Source organism: Hydractinia symbiolongicarpus, chromosome 9, assembly GCF_029227915.1.
Source record: "Hydractinia symbiolongicarpus strain clone_291-10 chromosome 9, HSymV2.1, whole genome shotgun sequence".
Taxonomy (NCBI): Eukaryota; Metazoa; Cnidaria; class Hydrozoa; order Anthoathecata; family Hydractiniidae; genus Hydractinia; species Hydractinia symbiolongicarpus.
This window is the reverse complement of record NC_079883.1, coordinates 9548866-9565285: the sequence shown is the minus strand read 5'-3', so window position 1 is coordinate 9565285 and position 16420 is coordinate 9548866. Positions and strand designations below refer to the sequence as shown.

The 16420-nt window shown below is 40.5% G+C and overlaps 9 non-coding genes across 9 annotated transcripts; 3 read left to right on the top strand and 6 right to left on the bottom strand.

Annotated features, from left to right (window-relative positions):
* The first annotated feature begins 968 nt into the window (after positions 1–968).
* LOC130661655 (5S ribosomal RNA) lies at positions 969–1087 on the top strand. The gene has a single exon (XR_008988833.1). It is a non-coding gene; the product is annotated as a 5S ribosomal RNA (ribosomal RNA).
* A 350-nt stretch (positions 1088–1437) lies between these two features.
* Positions 1438–1602, bottom strand: LOC130659922 (U1 spliceosomal RNA). Its single transcript, XR_008987125.1, has one exon. It is a non-coding gene; the product is annotated as a U1 spliceosomal RNA (small nuclear RNA).
* Positions 1603–1787: 185 nt separating this feature from the next.
* Positions 1788–1979, bottom strand: LOC130660969 (U2 spliceosomal RNA). Its single transcript, XR_008988165.1, has one exon. It is a non-coding gene; the product is annotated as a U2 spliceosomal RNA (small nuclear RNA).
* A 4403-nt stretch (positions 1980–6382) lies between these two features.
* On the top strand, positions 6383–6501 carry LOC130661654 (5S ribosomal RNA). The gene has a single exon (XR_008988832.1). It is a non-coding gene; the product is annotated as a 5S ribosomal RNA (ribosomal RNA).
* A 350-nt stretch (positions 6502–6851) lies between these two features.
* On the bottom strand, positions 6852–7016 carry LOC130659920 (U1 spliceosomal RNA). Its single transcript, XR_008987124.1, has one exon. It is a non-coding gene; the product is annotated as a U1 spliceosomal RNA (small nuclear RNA).
* A 185-nt stretch (positions 7017–7201) lies between these two features.
* LOC130660968 (U2 spliceosomal RNA) lies at positions 7202–7393 on the bottom strand. Its single transcript, XR_008988164.1, has one exon. It is a non-coding gene; the product is annotated as a U2 spliceosomal RNA (small nuclear RNA).
* Positions 7394–12258: 4865 nt separating this feature from the next.
* On the top strand, positions 12259–12377 carry LOC130658970 (5S ribosomal RNA). The gene has a single exon (XR_008986182.1). It is a non-coding gene; the product is annotated as a 5S ribosomal RNA (ribosomal RNA).
* Positions 12378–12727: 350 nt separating this feature from the next.
* On the bottom strand, positions 12728–12892 carry LOC130659919 (U1 spliceosomal RNA). Its single transcript, XR_008987123.1, has one exon. It is a non-coding gene; the product is annotated as a U1 spliceosomal RNA (small nuclear RNA).
* A 185-nt stretch (positions 12893–13077) lies between these two features.
* On the bottom strand, positions 13078–13269 carry LOC130660967 (U2 spliceosomal RNA). The gene has a single exon (XR_008988162.1). It is a non-coding gene; the product is annotated as a U2 spliceosomal RNA (small nuclear RNA).
* Positions 13270–16420: the final 3151 nt, after the last annotated feature.

The following is a 16420-nucleotide window of genomic DNA, read 5'->3' as shown; positions in this document are numbered from 1 at the left end:
TTTCACCAGTTCCACCAATCTTTCCTCCTTTTTTGCCGGCTCTTTTTTCACCTTTCTTGGCTACTTTAGGTGCCTGTTTTCCTCCTTTAGCTGCTGCGTCAGACATGGTTAAAAATTTTTGCTACTTAACTTGTAAATAAGCATTAAACTGCAAGTCAAAACTTTTTGTTTATAAGTAAAAAAATCGGATCGAATTCGATCCGAAAACGCCGATACGCAATTTAATTGGTTAAAAAAAAAATCTTTTGTTTAATACTTAATTATGATTGGTTAAAAAAACATGATTTCGATCCTATTTTTATGATGAAAAAACGAGTAAAGTTTATTTCGTTAACACTTACGTTAAATATTCGTACGTTTTTGTATTAACTTACAAATCAAATCGCAGTTATGTCTGGACGTGGAAAAGGTAGAAAAGCTAAGGCTAAAGCCAAGACAAGATCCTCAAGAGCTGGACTTCAATTTCCAGTCGGTAGAGTGCATAGATTCCTTCGTAGAGGGCACTATGCTAACCGAATTGGATCTGGAGCACCAGTTTACTTAGCAGCCGTCTTGGAATATTTATCTGCTGAGATATTGGAGTTGGCTGGTAACGCAGCAAGAGACAACAAAAAAGCTAGGATTATTCCAAGACATTTACAATTGGCTGTTCGTAATGATGAAGAATTAAACAAACTTTTGAGCGGTGTAACCATTGCAGCTGGTGGTGTTTTGCCAAACATTCAAGCTGTCTTACTCCCAAAGAAGAACGACAAAGGACAGAAGAAGTAAACCGCTACACTCAGAAAACAACGGCTATTTTTATAGCCACACATCTTTAAAAAAACATTGTTTTTTTCACAAAACTATAACCTTAAAGTCTAATAGATAATCCATGCATACGCCTTGTCCTAAGTAACTCAAAGAAATTAAATAAAAAAATTTGATCACAACGTCAAAATAAATTGCACGTATTTGCCCCTACTAATGTCTACGGCCATACCACGATGAACACACCCGTTCTCGTCTGATCACGGAAGTTAAGCATCGTCGGGCCGGGATAGTACTTGGATGGGGGACCGCCTGGGAACTCCCGGTGTCGTAGGCTTTTCATTTTCATTTGTTGCCTTTTCATTTCAATGGTGCTGTGATATATTTCTTGTTATAACAATTAAGGAACGTGGCGGTTGTTGAAAGTGTTTCCTATGACATTTTCCTACGACATTTTCAGGTGATAGTACGAGAAAAAAGAGCTTTCAAATGCATACAAACTCGATCTATTGCCGATCATCCAATAACCCTGACGGAATGGCAAATAAAATAAAATTCCGCCGCCTTCCGAGGACTTATATCGCAATCACGTTTCGTAACAGCCAAGCGAGGTTTTACCTTAGCGTTTAAGTCACCACCGACATTTGGCCGCGCAACTTTTCTAAGCTCATTCATTTTGACTTAAGGAGGGGGCGAGCGCGGACGCAGGCCCCCACTACCAGAAATTGTACGGTCGAGTTACTGACGTTTGCAGTAATCGCAGAGGTCAGCCCAAGCGTAGTGCAATGCAAGAGCCTCACTCTGGAAGAAAACCCTCATTGATCAGTCTTTACTTCCCCGTCAGGTAAGTATGAGTTGGAACTGCACCGTAGCATGAGGGTACCCTTCAAAGTTTGTTAATGCTTGTGGCTTGAGTGTGTTATAAACTGCCGTGTCGCGGGGCATAGGCTGTATTCTCCCCCAGTGTACGCGTTTTGTTCCCGCCGTAGACTATGCAGAGTGCCGTCGGAAAGAGGACTGCTATTATTCTTTTATTGCTTATGTGGGCCGCCATCGGTAATAGTGCAACACCAAGGCAACCCGTGGTCACGGCGTGAATGAATCCACCTCCATGACCCAAGGCCAAAAATCAGATTAATATACTGACCATTCAGAGAATGGCCTACCAGATATTAAACTGATAAGAACAGATACTACACTTGATCTTAGCCATTAGGCCGAGAAGCGATAAAGAACAAGCGTTGCCATGATAGGCATCGTCCACACACCGTAACTGCTTGTGGAGCATGTCACGTTACTGTAAAGCTTACAACTGTCACCGCGTACGGATGGACGGCGACATAGTAAAAATCACGGCTGTTGATTTAGCCGTAGGATGGAGAGCGACTGTAGCGAGTGGATGGTAACTTACATGAATGCTAACAAAGGCGACGATACTAAGTGCGTGATATTACTTTCCAATATGACTGCGTACATTCCGTTTATCAACGCATTACGCCAGAACGTGCGCGCGCGTTACACAGTAGACCATGCAGCCGAAATGCGACAGTGCGACCCTGCCAGGAGTCGAACCTGGAATCCCCTGATTCGTAGTCAGATGCCTTATCCATTGGGCCACAGGGCCATGCTTATGACTTCGCCCCATCGTTATTTTGGCTTGCGCATTCGTTTTACTTACGACAGAATTCTTCGTGTTTGTAGCCATGAAAGAAAGGGACTTCTGTGAGTGAATTTTTTTACTGTGGTCTAATAAAAAAGTCGAAACGCAGTGCCCAATATATGAATTGCTCCTAATAGCCGGAAACAGGCCGTGTCGATGATGTAGGCCGACATACGCAACGCAAACCAAAGAACGCTTTATGAAAATCCTAACACGGGCGCGGAAGAAGCCCAAATTAACAGAGTAGATGTAATGCTGAAGACCTCAAACTCCAGCAGCTTCTCTTTCAGACTATTGCGTCGTGCTACAAATAAAAATTAACATGCTTTCGCATAGTCGCGGCACCCAAAACGGACATTATACGATGTACAGAAACACACATTTCTGTTTTCGCGCCAAATCAATTCCCGGGAGTGGTACTTTTACGTCCGCATACTTCGCACCGTCTTAAATTATATCTCATTTACACGGTAATGTTTAGTATACTTCTACTGTGATAACAAGCATCGTTTATCGTTGGATTGTTGTAAGAAAACATTAAAAATGAGTGAAGCAGCTTCTCCAAAGAAAATCGCACCCAAGAAGAAACCTGCTGCAAAGAAGACAGCTGATCACCCTAAATATGTGGACATGATCAAGGCTGCTATCGCTACCCTAAAGGAACGCGGTGGTTCATCTCGCCAAGCTATTACAAAATATATTCATGCAAATTACAAAGTTGCTGAAAACTCAGATCATCATCTGAAAATGGCTCTTAAACGAGGAGTAACATCAGGCGATTTGATTCAAACTAAAGGCACTGGTGCTTCTGGATCATTCAAGCTAGGTCAGGTAAAAAAAGAAAAACCTAAGAAAAAGGCCGCAGCAAAAAAGCCAACGGCAAAGAAGCCTACTGCAAAGAAAAGTACACCAAAAAAGAAGCCAGCAAAGAAGAGCACGCCAAAGAAAGCAGCAAAGAAGCCTGCCACAAAGAAAGCCTCGGCTAAGAAACCAGCAGCTAAGAAACCCACAAAGAAGCCTGTTGCTAAAAAACCTGCAGCAAAGAAGGTCAAAAAGACTCCCAAAAAGGCAGCAAAGAAGACCGCAAAAAAATAATTTGTGTGTATCTGGCTATTACATTAACAAACGGCTATTTTTATAGCCACACATTTACAAAAAAACATTATCTTGGTACAAAGTTAAACTTGTTTAAGTCACTTAAACAGTTAAAAAAGAGTAATTTTAAGATTAGATTCCCTAAGTTTAAGTATTTTCGTTTTTAAATTTCTTATTTTCTTGCTTTTACTTTTCTTGCCCTTCATATTTTTAACATTGTCAAACTTTATGTAGCATAAAATTTTTATGTAGCATAAAATTTAAACAGAAAGCAGAACAAAGTTTGATATAAAAAGCTAGCCGTAATATTTTTTATGGATGTGTGGCTATAAAAATAGCCGTTTTTTGTTTGGTAAGATGCTTAGGCACGTTCCCCACGAATTCTTCTTGCCAACTGGATGTCTTTAGGCATGATTGTAACTCGTTTTGCGTGAATGGCACACAAGTTAGTATCCTCGAACAAGCCAACAAGGTACGCTTCAGAAGCCTCTTGCAGAGCCATAACGGCTGTGCTCTGGAATCGCAGATCTGTTTTGAAGTCCTGAGCAATTTCTCGCACAAGACGCTGGAAAGGCAACTTGCGGATCAAGAGCTCGGTTGACTTCTGGTATCTTCTGATTTCTCTGAGAGCAACTGTACCAGGTCTGTAACGATGTGGTTTTTTCACTCCTCCAGTAGCTGGTGCGCTTTTCCTCGCAGCTTTAGTGGCGAGTTGTTTTCGTGGAGCCTTTCCTCCAGTAGATTTACGTGCAGTTTGCTTTGTACGAGCCATATTTTAAGAAGTCGATGTAGTACGGATACACAAGACGGTCTAAAATGCACTATCGCGCCAAAGTTTTATTTCTCATATTGATTGACAGCTAAGGTTCAAAACAAACCATTTGATTGGTGCTAAGAAAGTAATTTCTGATTGGCTGCATAATGACATTACGCTCATTACTTTAACATTTTTATAAAATCTGTGTTTTTTGGCTACGGGAAAACGGCTGTATCTTCTGATACACAAAAGCTTTTGACTTTTTTTTTTTTTAGTAAGTAGCAGAAGGTTTGGCGAATTCCAACGATGCCAAATTTATTGCCTTACTGAAACATTAAGACCACGAATTTTTAAAAAAACTACAGTTTTACTTAAAAAAATGTACAAAATGTTCGGAACATTTTGTAATGACGCAACTCTATTGGTTAATTAGGGTGTTTCCACGAGCAGTAGGTAATTTTATGGCCTCTTTTTAAAGCTGTCTGAATTCTGTTAACTCAAACGTTGTTTTTGTACTCGTTCTGTACGCAACTATATCAATATGTCTGGACGCGGAAAAGGAGGTAAAGGATTGGGAAAAGGAGGTGCTAAACGTCACCGAAAAATTCTTCGTGATAACATTCAGGGAATCACGATCATGCTATCATGCATGGGAATCATGCTATTCGACGTCTTGCTCGACGAGGTGGTGTCAAACGTATCTCTGGCCTTATCTATGAGGAAACCAGAGGTGTACTGAAGGTTTTCTTAGAGAATGTTATTCGTGATGCTGTAACCTACACAGAGCACGCTAAACGCAAGACCGTTACCGCTATGGATGTTGTTTATGCCTTAAAACGTCAAGGAAGAACTCTTTACGGATTCGGAGGTTAAGCGTTGTCATTGCTCAACAAAAACGGCTATTTTTATAGCCACAAATCTTTTAAAACATTACTTTGTGCACGCTTCCAAATTACACAATGTGTAAAGTCTTGTCACAGTTACATTTATTGCTATACGATACTATGTCATATATGACACAAAAAAAATTTAGAAATACTTTGTAGGGTTAATTTGCCTGGGAGTGTTTCCGTGAAAAGCTGGGTTAAGTTAAATGTAAGCAATAACATGGATCAATGTACTTGTCTTTTCTGCAAGTACAGCTAATAATACGTATGAAAAGTGAAGCTAATCCACACACACACATGGGGAAGTATTTTAAATGTAGGCTAGTGTTCTTAAGCACATTATTTAGAAGTTTAGCTGCTGCGTCAGACATGGTTAAAAATTTTTGCTACTTAACTTGTAAATAAGCATTAAACTGCAAGTCAAAACTTTTTGTTTATAAGTAAAAAAATCGGATCGAATTCGATCCGAAAACGCCGATACGCAATTTAATTGGTTAAAAAAAAAATCTTTTGTTTAATACTTAATTATGATTGGTTAAAAAAACATGATTTCGATCCTATTTTTATGATGAAAAAACGAGTAAAGTTTATTTCGTTAACACTTACGTTAAATATTCGTACGTTTTTGTATTAACTTACAAATCAAATCGCAGTTATGTCTGGACGTGGAAAAGGTGGAAAAGCTAAGGCTAAAGCCAAGACAAGATCCTCAAGAGCTGGACTTCAATTTCCAGTCGGTAGAGTGCATAGATTCCTTCGTAGAGGGCACTATGCTAACCGAATTGGATCTGGAGCACCAGTTTACTTAGCAGCCGTCTTGGAATATTTATCTGCTGAGATATTGGAGTTGGCTGGTAACGCAGCAAGAGACAACAAAAAAGCTAGGATTATTCCAAGACATTTACAATTGGCTGTTCGTAATGATGAAGAATTAAACAAACTTTTGAGCGGTGTAACCATTGCAGCTGGTGGTGTTTTGCCAAACATTCAAGCTGTCTTACTCCCAAAGAAGAACGACAAAGGACAGAAGAAGTAAACCGCTACACTCAGAAAACAACGGCTATTTTTATAGCCACACATCTTTAAAAAAACATTGTTTTTTTCACAAAACTATAACCTTAAAGTCTAATAGATAATCCATGCATACGCCTTGTCCTAAGTAACTCAAAGAAATTAAATAAAAAAATTTGATCACAACGTCAAAATAAATTGCACGTATTTGCCCCTACTAATGTCTACGGCCATACCACGATGAACACACCCGTTCTCGTCTGATCACGGAAGTTAAGCATCGTCGGGCCGGGATAGTACTTGGATGGGGGACCGCCTGGGAACTCCCGGTGTCGTAGGCTTTTCATTTTCATTTGTTGCCTTTTCATTTCAATGGTGCTGTGATATATTTCTTGTTATAACAATTAAGGAACGTGGCGGTTGTTGAAAGTGTTTCCTATGACATTTTCCTACGACATTTTCAGGTGATAGTACGAGAAAAAAGAGCTTTCAAATGCATACAAACTCGATCTATTGCCGATCATCCAATAACCCTGACGGAATGGCAAATAAAATAAAATTCCGCCGCCTTCCGAGGACTTATATCGCAATCACGTTTCGTAACAGCCAAGCGAGGTTTTACCTTAGCGTTTAAGTCACCACCGACATTTGGCCGCGCAACTTTTCTAAGCTCATTCATTTTGACTTAAGGAGGGGGCGAGCGCGGACGCAGGCCCCCACTACCAGAAATTGTACGGTCGAGTTACTGACGTTTGCAGTAATCGCAGAGGTCAGCCCAAGCGTAGTGCAATGCAAGAGCCTCACTCTGGAAGAAAACCCTCATTGATCAGTCTTTACTTCCCCGTCAGGTAAGTATGAGTTGGAACTGCACCGTAGCATGAGGGTACCCTTCAAAGTTTGTTAATGCTTGTGGCTTGAGTGTGTTATAAACTGCCGTGTCGCGGGGCATAGGCTGTATTCTCCCCCAGTGTACGCGTTTTGTTCCCGCCGTAGACTATGCAGAGTGCCGTCGGAAAGAGGACTGCTATTATTCTTTTATTGCTTATGTGGGCCGCCATCGGTAATAGTGCAACACCAAGGCAACCCGTGGTCACGGCGTGAATGAATCCACCTCCATGACCCAAGGCCAAAAATCAGATTAATATACTGACCATTCAGAGAATGGCCTACCAGATATTAAACTGATAAGAACAGATACTACACTTGATCTTAGCCATTAGGCCGAGAAGCGATAAAGAACAAGCGTTGCCATGATAGGCATCGTCCACACACCGTAACTGCTTGTGGAGCATGTCACGTTACTGTAAAGCTTACAACTGTCACCGCGTACGGATGGACGGCGACATAGTAAAAATCACGGCTGTTGATTTAGCCGTAGGATGGAGAGCGACTGTAGCGAGTGGATGGTAACTTACATGAATGCTAACAAAGGCGACGATACTAAGTGCGTGATATTACTTTCCAATATGACTGCGTACATTCCGTTTATCAACGCATTACGCCAGAACGTGCGCGCGCGTTACACAGTAGACCATGCAGCCGAAATGCGACAGTGCGACCCTGCCAGGAGTCGAACCTGGAATCCCCTGATTCGTAGTCAGATGCCTTATCCATTGGGCCACAGGGCCATGCTTATGACTTCGCCCCATCGTTATTTTGGCTTGCGCATTCGTTTTACTTACGACAGAATTCTTCGTGTTTGTAGCCATGAAAGAAAGGGACTTCTGTGAGTGAATTTTTTTACTGTGGTCTAATAAAAAAGTCGAAACGCAGTGCCCAATATATGAATTGCTCCTAATAGCCGGAAACAGGCCGTGTCGATGATGTAGGCCGACATACGCAACGCAAACCAAAGAACGCTTTATGAAAATCCTAACACGGGCGCGGAAGAAGCCCAAATTAACAGAGTAGATGTAATGCTGAAGACCTCAAACTCCAGCAGCTTCTCTTTCAGACTATTGCGTCGTGCTACAAATAAAAATTAACATGCTTTCGCATAGTCGCGGCACCCAAAACGGACATTATACGATGTACAGAAACACACATTTCTGTTTTCGCGCCAAATCAATTCCCGGGAGTGGTACTTTTACGTCCGCATACTTCGCACCGTCTTAAATTATATCTCATTTACACGGTAATGTTTAGTATACTTCTACTGTGATAACAAGCATCGTTTATCGTTGGATTGTTGTAAGAAAACATTAAAAATGAGTGAAGCAGCTTCTCCAAAGAAAATCGCACCCAAGAAGAAACCTGCTGCAAAGAAGACAGCTGATCACCCTAAATATGTGGACATGATCAAGGCTGCTATCGCTACCCTAAAGGAACGCGGTGGTTCATCTCGCCAAGCTATTACAAAATATATTCATGCAAATTACAAAGTTGCTGAAAACTCAGATCATCATCTGAAAATGGCTCTTAAACGAGGAGTAACATCAGGCGATTTGATTCAAACTAAAGGCACTGGTGCTTCTGGATCATTCAAGCTAGGTCAGGTAAAAAAAGAAAAACCTAAGAAAAAGGCCGCAGCAAAAAAGCCAACGGCAAAGAAGCCTACTGCAAAGAAAAGTACACCAAAAAAGAAGCCAGCAAAGAAGAGCACGCCAAAGAAAGCAGCAAAGAAGCCTGCCACAAAGAAAGCCTCGGCTAAGAAACCAGCAGCTAAGAAACCCACAAAGAAGCCTGTTGCTAAAAAACCTGCAGCAAAGAAGGTCAAAAAGACTCCCAAAAAGGCAGCAAAGAAGACCGCAAAAAAATAATTTGTGTGTATCTGGCTATTACATTAACAAACGGCTATTTTTATAGCCACACATTTACAAAAAAACATTATCTTGGTACAAAGTTAAACTTGTTTAAGTCACTTAAACAGTTAAAAAAGAGTAATTTTAAGATTAGATTCCCTAAGTTTAAGTATTTTCGTTTTTAAATTTCTTATTTTCTTGCTTTTACTTTTCTTGCCCTTCATATTTTTAACATTGTCAAACTTTATGTAGCATAAAATTTTTATGTAGCATAAAATTTAAACAGAAAGCAGAACAAAGTTTGATATAAAAAGCTAGCCGTAATATTTTTTATGGATGTGTGGCTATAAAAATAGCCGTTTTTTGTTTGGTAAGATGCTTAGGCACGTTCCCCACGAATTCTTCTTGCCAACTGGATGTCTTTAGGCATGATTGTAACTCGTTTTGCGTGAATGGCACACAAGTTAGTATCCTCGAACAAGCCAACAAGGTACGCTTCAGAAGCCTCTTGCAGAGCCATAACGGCTGTGCTCTGGAATCGCAGATCTGTTTTGAAGTCCTGAGCAATTTCTCGCACAAGACGCTGGAAAGGCAACTTGCGGATCAAGAGCTCGGTTGACTTCTGGTATCTTCTGATTTCTCTGAGAGCAACTGTACCAGGTCTGTAACGATGTGGTTTTTTCACTCCTCCAGTAGCTGGTGCGCTTTTCCTCGCAGCTTTAGTGGCGAGTTGTTTTCGTGGAGCCTTTCCTCCAGTAGATTTACGTGCAGTTTGCTTTGTACGAGCCATATTTTAAGAAGTCGATGTAGTACGGATACACAAGACGGTCTAAAATGCACTATCGCGCCAAAGTTTTATTTCTCATATTGATTGACAGCTAAGGTTCAAAACAAACCATTTGATTGGTGCTAAGAAAGTAATTTCTGATTGGCTGCATAATGACATTACGCTCATTACTTTAACATTTTTATAAAATCTGTGTTTTTTGGCTACGGGAAAACGGCTGTATCTTCTGATACACAAAAGCTTTTGACTTTTTTTTTTTTTAGTAAGTAGCAGAAGGTTTGGCGAATTCCAACGATGCCAAATTTATTGCCTTACTGAAACATTAAGACCACGAATTTTTAAAAAAACTACAGTTTTACTTAAAAAAATGTACAAAATGTTCGGAACATTTTGTAATGACGCAACTCTATTGGTTAATTAGGGTGTTTCCACGAGCAGTAGGTAATTTTATGGCCTCTTTTTAAAGCTGTCTGAATTCTGTTAACTCAAACGTTGTTTTTGTACTCGTTCTGTACGCAACTATATCAATATGTCTGGACGCGGAAAAGGAGGTAAAGGATTGGGAAAAGGAGGTGCTAAACGTCACCGAAAAATTCTTCGTGATAACATTCAGGGAATCACAAAACCTGCTATTCGACGTCTTGCTCGACGAGGTGGTGTCAAACGTATCTCTGGCCTTATCTATGAGGAAACCAGAGGTGTACTGAAGGTTTTCTTAGAGAATGTTATTCGTGATGCTGTAACCTACACAGAGCACGCTAAACGCAAGACCGTTACCGCTATGGATGTTGTTTATGCCTTAAAACGTCAAGGAAGAACTCTTTACGGATTCGGAGGTTAAGCGTTGTCATTGCTCAACAAAAACGGCTATTTTTATAGCCACAAATCTTTTAAAACATTACTTTGTGCACGCTTCCAAATTACACAATGTGTAAAGTCTTGTCACAGTTACATTTATTGCTATACGATACTATGTCATATATGACACAAAAAAAATTTAGAAATACTTTGTAGGGTTAATTTGCCTGGGAGTGTTTCCGTGAAAAGCTGGGTTAAGTTAAATGTAAGCAATAACATGGATCAATGTACTTGTCTTTTCTGCAAGTACAGCTAATAATACGTATGAAAAGTGAAGCTAATCCACACACACACATGGGGAAGTATTTTAAATGTAGGCTAGTGTTCTTAAGCACATTATTTAGAAGTTTTATTAACTTCGGTTAACTTGTAGTGACGCCAAGTAAATGTTTTTTTAAAGATGTGTGGTCTTAAAAAAGACCGTTTGTGTTTGGTAGACGTTGGTTTACTTGCTGCTTGTGTATTTTGTGACGGCTTTTGTTCCTTCACTGACTGCGTGTTTTGCAAGTTCTCCAGGCAAGAGAAGACGTACTGCGGTTTGAATTTCACGAGAAGAGATGGTCGACTTTTTGTTTTGAAGAGCCAAACGCGAAGCTTCGGAAGCAATGCGCTCAAAGATGTCGTTGACAAATGAGTTCATGATGCTCATAGCTTTGCTTGAAACTCCGACATCTGGGTGAACTTGTTTCAAAACATTGTAGATGTAAATAGCATAACTTTCCTTTCTCTTTCTCTTGCGTTTCTTTTCACCAGTTCCACCAATCTTTCCTCCTTTTTTGCCGGCTCTTTTTTCACCTTTCTTGGCTACTTTAGGTGCCTGTTTTCCTCCTTTAGCTGCTGCGTCAGACATGGTTAAAAATTTTTGCTACTTAACTTGTAAATAAGCATTAAACTGCAAGTCAAAACTTTTTGTTTATAAGTAAAAAAATCGGATCGAATTCGATCCGAAAACGCCGATACGCAATTTAATTGGTTAAAAAAAAAATCTTTTGTTTAATACTTAATTATGATTGGTTAAAAAAACATGATTTCGATCCTATTTTTATGATGAAAAAACGAGTAAAGTTTATTTCGTTAACACTTACGTTAAATATTCGTACGTTTTTGTATTAACTTACAAATCAAATCGCAGTTATGTCTGGACGTGGAAAAGGTGGAAAAGCTAAGGCTAAAGCCAAGACAAGATCCTCAAGAGCTGGACTTCAATTTCCAGTCGGTAGAGTGCATAGATTCCTTCGTAGAGGGCACTATGCTAACCGAATTGGATCTGGAGCACCAGTTTACTTAGCAGCCGTCTTGGAATATTTATCTGCTGAGATATTGGAGTTGGCTGGTAACGCAGCAAGAGACAACAAAAAAGCTAGGATTATTCCAAGACATTTACAATTGGCTGTTCGTAATGATGAAGAATTAAACAAACTTTTGAGCGGTGTAACCATTGCAGCTGGTGGTGTTTTGCCAAACATTCAAGCTGTCTTACTCCCAAAGAAGAACGACAAAGGACAGAAGAAGTAAACCGCTACACTCAGAAAACAACGGCTATTTTTATAGCCACACATCTTTAAAAAAACATTGTTTTTTTCACAAAACTATAACCTTAAAGTCTAATAGATAATCCATGCATACGCCTTGTCCTAAGTAACTCAAAGAAATTAAATAAAAAAATTTGATCACAACGTCAAAATAAATTGCACGTATTTGCCCCTACTAATGTCTACGGCCATACCACGATGAACACACCCGTTCTCGTCTGTTCACGGAAGTTAAGCATCGTCGGGCCGGGATAGTACTTGGATGGGGGACCGCCTGGGAACTCCCGGTGTCGTAGGCTTTTCATTTTCATTTGTTGCCTTTTCATTTCAATGGTGCTGTGATATATTTCTTGTTATAACAATTAAGGAACGTGGCGGTTGTTGAAAGTGTTTCCTATGACATTTTCCTACGACATTTTCAGGTGATAGTACGAGAAAAAAGAGCTTTCAAATGCATACAAACTCGATCTATTGCCGATCATCCAATAACCCTGACGGAATGGCAAATAAAATAAAATTCCGCCGCCTTCCGAGGACTTATATCGCAATCACGTTTCGTAACAGCCAAGCGAGGTTTTACCTTAGCGTTTAAGTCACCACCGACATTTGGCCGCGCAACTTTTCTAAGCTCATTCATTTTGACTTAAGGAGGGGGCGAGCGCGGACGCAGGCCCCCACTACCAGAAATTGTACGGTCGAGTTACTGACGTTTGCAGTAATCGCAGAGGTCAGCCCAAGCGTAGTGCAATGCAAGAGCCTCACTCTGGAAGAAAACCCTCATTGATCAGTCTTTACTTCCCCGTCAGGTAAGTATGAGTTGGAACTGCACCGTAGCATGAGGGTACCCTTCAAAGTTTGTTAATGCTTGTGGCTTGAGTGTGTTATAAACTGCCGTGTCGCGGGGCATAGGCTGTATTCTCCCCCAGTGTACGCGTTTTGTTCCCGCCGTAGACTATGCAGAGTGCCGTCGGAAAGAGGACTGCTATTATTCTTTTATTGCTTATGTGGGCCGCCATCGGTAATAGTGCAACACCAAGGCAACCCGTGGTCACGGCGTGAATGAATCCACCTCCATGACCCAAGGCCAAAAATCAGATTAATATACTGACCATTCAGAGAATGGCCTACCAGATATTAAACTGATAAGAACAGATACTACACTTGATCTTAGCCATTAGGCCGAGAAGCGATAAAGAACAAGCGTTGCCATGATAGGCATCGTCCACACACCGTAACTGCTTGTGGAGCATGTCACGTTACTGTAAAGCTTACAACTGTCACCGCGTACGGATGGACGGCGACATAGTAAAAATCACGGCTGTTGATTTAGCCGTAGGATGGAGAGCGACTGTAGCGAGTGGATGGTAACTTACATGAATGCTAACAAAGGCGACGATACTAAGTGCGTGATATTACTTTCCAATATGACTGCGTACATTCCGTTTATCAACGCATTACGCCAGAACGTGCGCGCGCGTTACACAGTAGACCATGCAGCCGAAATGCGACAGTGCGACCCTGCCAGGAGTCGAACCTGGAATCCCCTGATTCGTAGTCAGATGCCTTATCCATTGGGCCACAGGGCCATGCTTATGACTTCGCCCCATCGTTATTTTGGCTTGCGCATTCGTTTTACTTACGACAGAATTCTTCGTGTTTGTAGCCATGAAAGAAAGGGACTTCTGTGAGTGAATTTTTTTACTGTGGTCTAATAAAAAAGTCGAAACGCAGTGCCCAATATATGAATTGCTCCTAATAGCCGGAAACAGGCCGTGTCGATGATGTAGGCCGACATACGCAACGCAAACCAAAGAACGCTTTATGAAAATCCTAACACGGGCGCGGAAGAAGCCCAAATTAACAGAGTAGATGTAATGCTGAAGACCTCAAACTCCAGCAGCTTCTCTTTCAGACTATTGCGTCGTGCTACAAATAAAAATTAACATGCTTTCGCATAGTCGCGGCACCCAAAACGGACATTATACGATGTACAGAAACACACATTTCTGTTTTCGCGCCAAATCAATTCCCGGGAGTGGTACTTTTACGTCCGCATACTTCGCACCGTCTTAAATTATATCTCATTTACACGGTAATGTTTAGTATACTTCTACTGTGATAACAAGCATCGTTTATCGTTGGATTGTTGTAAGAAAACATTAAAAATGAGTGAAGCAGCTTCTCCAAAGAAAATCGCACCCAAGAAGAAACCTGCTGCAAAGAAGACAGCTGATCACCCTAAATATGTGGACATGATCAAGGCTGCTATCGCTACCCTAAAGGAACGCGGTGGTTCATCTCGCCAAGCTATTACAAAATATATTCATGCAAATTACAAAGTTGCTGAAAACTCAGATCATCATCTGAAAATGGCTCTTAAACGAGGAGTAACATCAGGCGATTTGATTCAAACTAAAGGCACTGGTGCTTCTGGATCATTCAAGCTAGGTCAGGTAAAAAAAGAAAAACCTAAGAAAAAGGCCGCAGCAAAAAAGCCAACGGCAAAGAAGCCTACTGCAAAGAAAAGTACACCAAAAAAGAAGCCAGCAAAGAAGAGCACGCCAAAGAAAGCAGCAAAGAAGCCTGCCACAAAGAAAGCCTCGGCTAAGAAACCAGCAGCTAAGAAACCCACAAAGAAGCCTGTTGCTAAAAAACCTGCAGCAAAGAAGGTCAAAAAGACTCCCAAAAAGGCAGCAAAGAAGACCGCAAAAAAATAATTTGTGTGTATCTGGCTATTACATTAACAAACGGCTATTTTTATAGCCACACATTTACAAAAAAACATTATCTTGGTACAAAGTTAAACTTGTTTAAGTCACTTAAACAGTTAAAAAAGAGTAATTTTAAGATTAGATTCCCTAAGTTTAAGTATTTTCGTTTTTAAATTTCTTATTTTCTTGCTTTTACTTTTCTTGCCCTTCATATTTTTAACATTGTCAAACTTTATGTAGCATAAAATTTTTATGTAGCATAAAATTTAAACAGAAAGCAGAACAAAGTTTGATATAAAAAGCTAGCCGTAATATTTTTTATGGATGTGTGGCTATAAAAATAGCCGTTTTTTGTTTGGTAAGATGCTTAGGCACGTTCCCCACGAATTCTTCTTGCCAACTGGATGTCTTTAGGCATGATTGTAACTCGTTTTGCGTGAATGGCACACAAGTTAGTATCCTCGAACAAGCCAACAAGGTACGCTTCAGAAGCCTCTTGCAGAGCCATAACGGCTGTGCTCTGGAATCGCAGATCTGTTTTGAAGTCCTGAGCAATTTCTCGCACAAGACGCTGGAAAGGCAACTTGCGGATCAAGAGCTCGGTTGACTTCTGGTATCTTCTGATTTCTCTGAGAGCAACTGTACCAGGTCTGTAACGATGTGGTTTTTTCACTCCTCCAGTAGCTGGTGCGCTTTTCCTCGCAGCTTTAGTGGCGAGTTGTTTTCGTGGAGCCTTTCCTCCAGTAGATTTACGTGCAGTTTGCTTTGTACGAGCCATATTTTAAGAAGTCGATGTAGTACGGATACACAAGACGGTCTAAAATGCACTATCGCGCCAAAGTTTTATTTCTCATATTGATTGACAGCTAAGGTTCAAAACAAACCATTTGATTGGTGCTAAGAAAGTAATTTCTGATTGGCTGCATAATGACATTACGCTCATTACTTTAACATTTTTATAAAATCTGTGTTTTTTGGCTACGGGAAAACGGCTGTATCTTCTGATACACAAAAGCTTTTGACTTTTTTTTTTTTTAGTAAGTAGCAGAAGGTTTGGCGAATTCCAACGATGCCAAATTTATTGCCTTACTGAAACATTAAGACCACGAATTTTTAAAAAAACTACAGTTTTACTTAAAAAAATGTACAAAATGTTCGGAACATTTTGTAATGACGCAACTCTATTGGTTAATTAGGGTGTTTCCACGAGCAGTAGGTAATTTTATGGCCTCTTTTTAAAGCTGTCTGAATTCTGTTAACTCAAACGTTGTTTTTGTACTCGTTCTGTACGCAACTATATCAATATGTCTGGACGCGGAAAAGGAGGTAAAGGATTGGGAAAAGGAGGTGCTAAACGTCACCGAAAAATTCTTCGTGATAACATTCAGGGAATCACAAAACCTGCTATTCGACGTCTTGCTCGACGAGGTGGTGTCAAACGTATCTCTGGCCTTATCTATGAGGAAACCAGAGGTGTACTGAAGGTTTTCTTAGAGAATGTTATTCGTGATGCTGTAACCTACACAGAGCACGCTAAACGCAAGACCGTTACCGCTATGGATGTTGTTTATGCCTTAAAACGTCAAGGAAGAACTCTTTACGGATTCGGAGGTTAAGCGTTGTCATTGCTC